General features: G+C 39.9%; 1 protein-coding gene and 1 pseudogene across 1 annotated transcript in view; both read left to right on the forward strand.

Annotated features, from left to right (window-relative positions):
- The first annotated feature begins 923 nt into the window (after positions 1-923).
- The window catches only part of LOC138019514 (adhesion G-protein coupled receptor D1-like), a 71906-nt gene continuing 66413 nt past the window's right edge, over positions 924-6416 (forward strand). Inside the window, exon 1 of the mRNA XM_068866333.1 lies at positions 924-1062. The gene's annotated coding sequence lies outside the window, so the exon portion shown is untranslated. The remainder of the gene's footprint in view (positions 1063-6416) is intronic.
- On the forward strand, positions 4553-6350 carry LOC138020536 (uncharacterized; annotated as a pseudogene).

Raw genomic sequence — 6416 nt, forward strand, 5'->3', positions numbered from 1 at the left:
AAACGCTAAAAACATGTATAAGCTCCCAAATTGTTGCTTCTTTGATTTCTATTTTATGCGTGTACATTCAAGATTTTGCTGTCTCGTCTCGGGTGTCGAGGCAAACTGTTTACATGCGAAAACGTTGTCTCACCTGCCAGGGTTACTCTACCTGCCGAGGCGAGACAACTCGCCTCCCCGAGTAGTCTCGCCCACCTCATGTAAACGGTTGATAGAATTTTTTAAACAAATGAGGGGAAAAATTCCTCGCCAAGGGTAACTCGGGGGGAGGGTTGTCTCGGGCACCCGAGACCACATAAACAGGCCCTAAGGGACCAAGGACTGACCCCTGAGGTACACCACACAAGATTTCCTTATAAGAGGATGAAATGCCATTGAATTCAACATACTGTAACCTGTTGCAAAGATAGCTCTTGACCCATTCAAGGGCCAGTCCACGGATCCCATAATGCTCAAATTTACCAAGTAGAATATTGTGATTAACGGTATCAAAAGCTTAAGATAAGTCAGGAATTAAGCCAGCCGTATATTTTCTCTCATCAACAGCAGAGGTAATTTAATCATGTAGATGTAACAAAGCTAAAGAAGTAGAGTACTTTTTCCTAAAACCATACTGATTATTGGCCAATAACTTATGCTTATGAAGATAACTTATCAAACGAATATAAGCAATCTTTTTCTAAGAATTTGGAAAAAATTGGTAGTACGGATACAGGCCTATAATTTGAAAATAACCTTTTATCATCTTATTTGAAGAGAGGAATAACACGAACCAATTTCATTTGGTCAGGAACAACACCAGAGTTAATGGATAGATTAATAATATATGTCAAAGGTTCAGAAATATAATTAATAGATTCTTTCACAGACCACATTGGAACCTTGTCATGGATGACCGGCTGCGGTATTCATACGAAGAGAATTAGCAATTCAGCTGGAAATTTCAACAATTTCACATTAAGTGGTAGACTCAAAGAAAAAGGAGGAAAAGGAACGTTCAGGAAGGAAAAAGCGATAAGATATAACTGAAGTTGGTATCTTTCTAGCAAGGGAGGGCCCCAGGTTGGTAAAGAAATTACAAAACTGGTTTGCAATTAAGCAAGGATCAGAAATATCTTGGTTATTGGAATCCACAAAGGTAGAAGGTAATTTGTTGGGACGCTTGCTTCGAATAATAATTTGCTTCAAAATATTCCAAGTTCCCTTAATATTAGCCGTTAAAGATTTCAACTTTGCTTCATAATAGGAACGCTTTGCAAGACGTAAAGAGTGGTTCAATTTATTTCTATATTTCTTGTAACTACTCTCATTAAAATGGTGTAGGGAACTTAAGAAATTTTTTGTACGACAAATTTTTCCTTTTTGTGGACTGTAAAAGACAGGCAGATAAGCAGGGTTTTTATGAGCACATTTAGATGCCTTGATCTTTTTTATGGCAAAACAAGAGTTAAATGATCTCAGAATACGTATTGAGAAAACAGGAATAGGCTGTATTTACATTGGTATAGTTGTAGATATTTATCCAGTCACTTGACCGTAGACGTTCATGAAATTTCATGATGTTTGCTGTATTGTTATCTCGAAAGCTAACAAAGGACTTTTTACCTTCGCTATTTATACCTTGTTCATAATGAATCGCAAAATTAGGCAAATGGTCAGAAACATCCGTAAAAAAGAATCCACTAACTATGTCGTTACAAAAAGAATTTGCAAATATATTATCAATAAGAGAAGCAGAATGAGAGGTTATTCGTGTCGGTCGTAAGATTAAAAGAACAAACAAATTAGCATATGTAACATCCAGAAATTCACCTGTAACACTATGAGAATGGTAATTCATGAGATTCAAATTAAAATCACCCAACAAGTAGGACAACTTATTTTCTTCTTTCCAATTTTAGCAAAAAGAGAATTAAATTTTTGAACAAAGTTATTAACGTTAGAGTCTGGCTGTCTATAGATGACACCGATAATTTTTTTTTGTTTTGATAAAGGCCGGCGGATTTCAATGAACCCTTAGGACTCAGTGGAAGGTGATGATATGTCAGTGATAGCCAATAGTCAGGTCTCTTAGCTTGAGGATCGTTACAGAGTTGACAAAAGTACCAAACTTTGCACAGTTAGAGCTTACGGCAGTACTATAAATATTAGAGGGGGTGCCCAACACAGAAATTCATCTGAAGCGAGTTTTAAGAGGATTACATTTTTGAAAAGTTCACCTACTGGGGCATTGTGGCACTTTAAAAATAAAATACTATTTATGCCTTAAATTACTCAGAATTCCATTCTCATTAGTTTTAATAACAATTTCAGTCCTTTATTTATCAATCCAATCGGGAAAATAGCGCATTAGTTATATTAATCAAATAAGCTATTTTAGACATTGCCGTAAAACACTGGTATCCAGTCCCACTCTTTCATAAGTCACTTCCAAGAAGGCGGCACCCATGCTTATCTACCAAACCTGTAAGTATCCAACCTTTTATACGCTTTTTTTTAGTTTTCAAACATACTTCTTATATAGAAAAATCTTTGTTTTATGCTTCAAGATGTTTTTCAATGTGTTTCAATTTGTTTTGTTTTTATAACCTAACTGTATGACTTAAATGGTTCACACTCGAAATTTCAGATACAATGGTGTTTTCTAGGAGTCGTTGTATTATATGCCAGAAATTAACATCAGAAGAGCTAAGGTGTCCATTAGGAGCAAGTGGAGATAGGCCAGACCCCAAGGCTGTTTACACTTCCTTTCTATGCAGTGTTTTTGAATTTAACGCGTTGGAAGCCGTACCAATCCCTGTTTCTATGCCTCTCGACATAGATGCAGAAGTTTTGATTGAGAATGAAGCTTCGTGGCACAAATCGTGCCATTTGCAATTCAGTACATCAAAGCTGAATAAAGCAAAGGAGAGGTCAGCTCGGAAACGAGAACAAGCACAGAAAGAAGATGAGGAAATGCGAGCTTCTAAAACACGAAGGTTGTCTTCTCACAATAAAGAAGACTGTATATTGTGTGGTCGGGGTGGCCCAGGTCACGAAGTCTCCACTTTCGCCACTGATGAGAAGCTCCGCCTGATGATAACAGAACTTCAGGACAGCACGCTTTTAACTAGAATTTCTGGAGTTGATCTCATGGCAGCCGAAGCAAAATATCACCTCAAATGCTTGACAGACCTGCGAAATCGTTACAGACGTCACACATCGTGAAAACGGAAAGAATCATGTGAAGAAGATGAAGAGAAAATAAACGAGTCCCAGGCCTTTATTGAGTTGGTTGAATATATCGAGACTTCTGTTGAAAACGATAAGTTGATGTTTCTACTTTCCGAGTTGCATTCACTCTTTGTAAGTCGTCTTGGAATCTTAGGAATTCACAAAACTGTAAATAAAACTAGACTTAAAACCTCCTTATTAGAAAACTTTCCAGATGCTGAAGAGCAAAATGATGGCAAAAAGGTTGTCATAAGATTCAAGAAAGCAATCCAGGGCATGATCAAAGATGCGGTACAGCAAAGGGATTTCTCAGAGGATGCTCTGAATTAAGCTAAGGCTGCAGAAATTGTTCGCAAAGACATGTTTAGCCATAAAGGCTTTACATTTTCTGGACGTTTTACGAAAGACTGCCAAGAAAGCACAGTCCCTGCTAGTCTAAAATCATTGGTGTAAATAATACTAACTGGAGTAAACACTGAGAACACTGAATCACAAGAATCACAATTACCATGTTTAACAGTGTGCCAGACAATCTCTTTTAATGCCAAAGAACGATCTACCGCAAAGTCAAAAGCCGGTCAAACACGCCATACTAAAGCTCGAGAGCCACCTCTTCCTTTGTACATTGGTTTAAATGTGCACGCATTGTCGAGAAGTAAAACACTCATAGCAAAGCTTTATCAGATGGGGATCTCGGTGTCTTACCAAAGGATCGTGGAGTTAGAGGACATGCTTGCTACCTCAATTAGTGAGCGCTTTGAAATGGATGGTTGTGTGGCACCTGCTTGCTCGAGAAAAAAAGAACAACATAGACCATAATCCCACCTCTATCACGGCAGCCTTTTCGTTTCATGGCACTGGCATTAGCATGTTTCAGTTACCAACAGTAAATAATCCTGGCGAAGAAATACCACTAGTGACCCTACCTCTAAAAGGAACAGGACACGCCCTGCCAGAGGAATACTCTACAGTTCACCCTGTAGAACTAGGCACTAGTAAAGCAGTCGTCCCAGTTTCTCTAAGGAAAGAAACGGAAACTTATATGGCTGTAGAGGAGCAAAGGGAAGAACGGTGGGTGGAGTATTCTCTAGGAAAGTTAGACGAAGGATCTGTTTCCTCTAGTGAGACAGTGACTTGGGCAGCATATCAAGCTTCAACCCGGATGGAAGAGGACCCACCTGCCTTGACTGCGCTCAGCTTCTCCTGTTCTACGAGAAAGCAGCAACCCCAGCAATGGTGAAACACGGCATGGATGTCCTGCGGCAAGCTATAACCTTTCTCAACCCAAATCAGATCCCTGTCATCACCGTTGACCACCCTCTTTTTGCTTTTAGCTAAAATGGTTCAGTGGAAATGGCCCGCCTCCAATGGAGAGCAAGCATATGTCGTCATGCTGGGTGGCCCGCACATCGGAATGGCCCTATGGACTGTGCTTGGTGATTTGCTGGATGGATCTGGTTGGACTACCGCTTTGAGTGAAGCTGAGGTAGCCTCGTTTGGTGTAGCGGATTCCTTTTTAAAAGCAACGCATTTAACAAGAACAAGGTAGGAAGGAAAGCAAATAATAAACGTAGCGTTTGACACTATATGGGTAGGGTTTGGAACAGGCCACAATTTCTCATTCATAAACATCAACATCATTTATGCTGGGCTAGGAGTGAAGCGCGATCAAGGTCCTTACCAGTGTTTCACGCGTTGACGGGCTGTGATACCACTTCCACCTTCTACGGGAAAAGCAAGAAGTCCGCATGGCAGGCATGGGAGCTACATCCTGGCGTAACGTCGACATTCGAGTTCCTTGCCAATAACCCTTTTCAACAGCTGACTGTTGATTCTGACCATTTCAAGCACATTGAGAGGTTCACCGTCATATTATTCGACAAGTTAAGCCCGTTAGAGCTCTTCTGTAAGAACAACAGAGATATGGATAAGCTTCCACCAACACAGGTAACACGAAAGCTTCCTTAAAGTGCTACTGTGATCAAATTTTTATCCCTTGAGTTTTTTGGTTTATCACATAGAGTACCATGAAACATTAAAAACGCTGTTTACCGTTTGGAAATATCTGCATTGGTTCCAGAGATATTTAAGTTTGAAAAATGTGTTAAATATGCAAATGAGAAGGCTAATGACGTCATTCACCCAACCCAGTAGAACATCAAGAATATAAATAGAGCTATCTCGGTCAATTTGCAACAGAGACCATTGAAACTTGGTGAGCTGATAGTTCTGAAGGCAACACACCTACGACTGTAAAGAAATTGGTTCGCATGGTAACTCACTCTTTTCCAGTCCCCTCCAACCTGATTTCAATATTTTGGTGATCTCAGGCTAGAAATACATTAACCAAGGCCACAAACTCGACCTAACATCTTTATATGCTGGCAGGATCATGCAGATGAGGCACCATTTGCAAATATCAAAACAGAACGCCAAAGGTGGTCTGCAAAGCTTTTAATATCAGGGAGGTCTGGAACCCAGTATGTTGCCATGGTAACAAAAATGGTATGCTCATATTGTGGAACATATTTACTAGAATCTTAGTGCAAAGAACCAAGTATTTCTGATACAAATTGGCTGAGATATCTTTCTCCATCATACTTGATCAAAATTTGGTAGGGTTTATGACGTCATCACTTGGCTAATTTGCATATTAAAAAAACTTGAATATCTCCAGAACAAAAAGAGATATTTGAAAATGGTAAACAACATTCTTCTTCTCGTACAGACTACGTGTTTATGTGCCAAAATGGCTTCGATAGGGAAGATTCAAATTTCGTCACAGTAGCACTTTAAGTATTTCCGTGCTTTTCTATCCGTTTTCCTCATTCAGTTTTTTTTTCCATTTTATTCAAAAGGATGCCCTTCTACAACATGTTCACCGGTCAATATTTCCAGCCGGAATCTGGACAACCAGTGAACAGCCAGATCAGGCTTTGCCATCTCCCCAGCAATTCTGGAAGCAACGGGATGGTGCATGGGTTCCAACGTGGATAAGCATCCCCGAGGTGTCGGAAGCATGCAGCGTGCTCATTTGTTGCAGTTGCAAAGGAGTGTGCACAAGGTGCAAGTGTTCCAAGGCCTCGCCAGAGTGTACCCCATTGTGTAAATGCAAATGCGTGATAAATAATTCCTGAACAGGCATGGCAGTTTAACAACCATCCATAGGAAGTCTTATGAGCAAAACAGAATGAAACATGTGC

Source organism: Montipora capricornis, chromosome 10 (genome assembly GCF_036669925.1).
Source record: "Montipora capricornis isolate CH-2021 chromosome 10, ASM3666992v2, whole genome shotgun sequence".
Classification (NCBI taxonomy): domain Eukaryota; kingdom Metazoa; phylum Cnidaria; class Anthozoa; order Scleractinia; family Acroporidae; genus Montipora; species Montipora capricornis.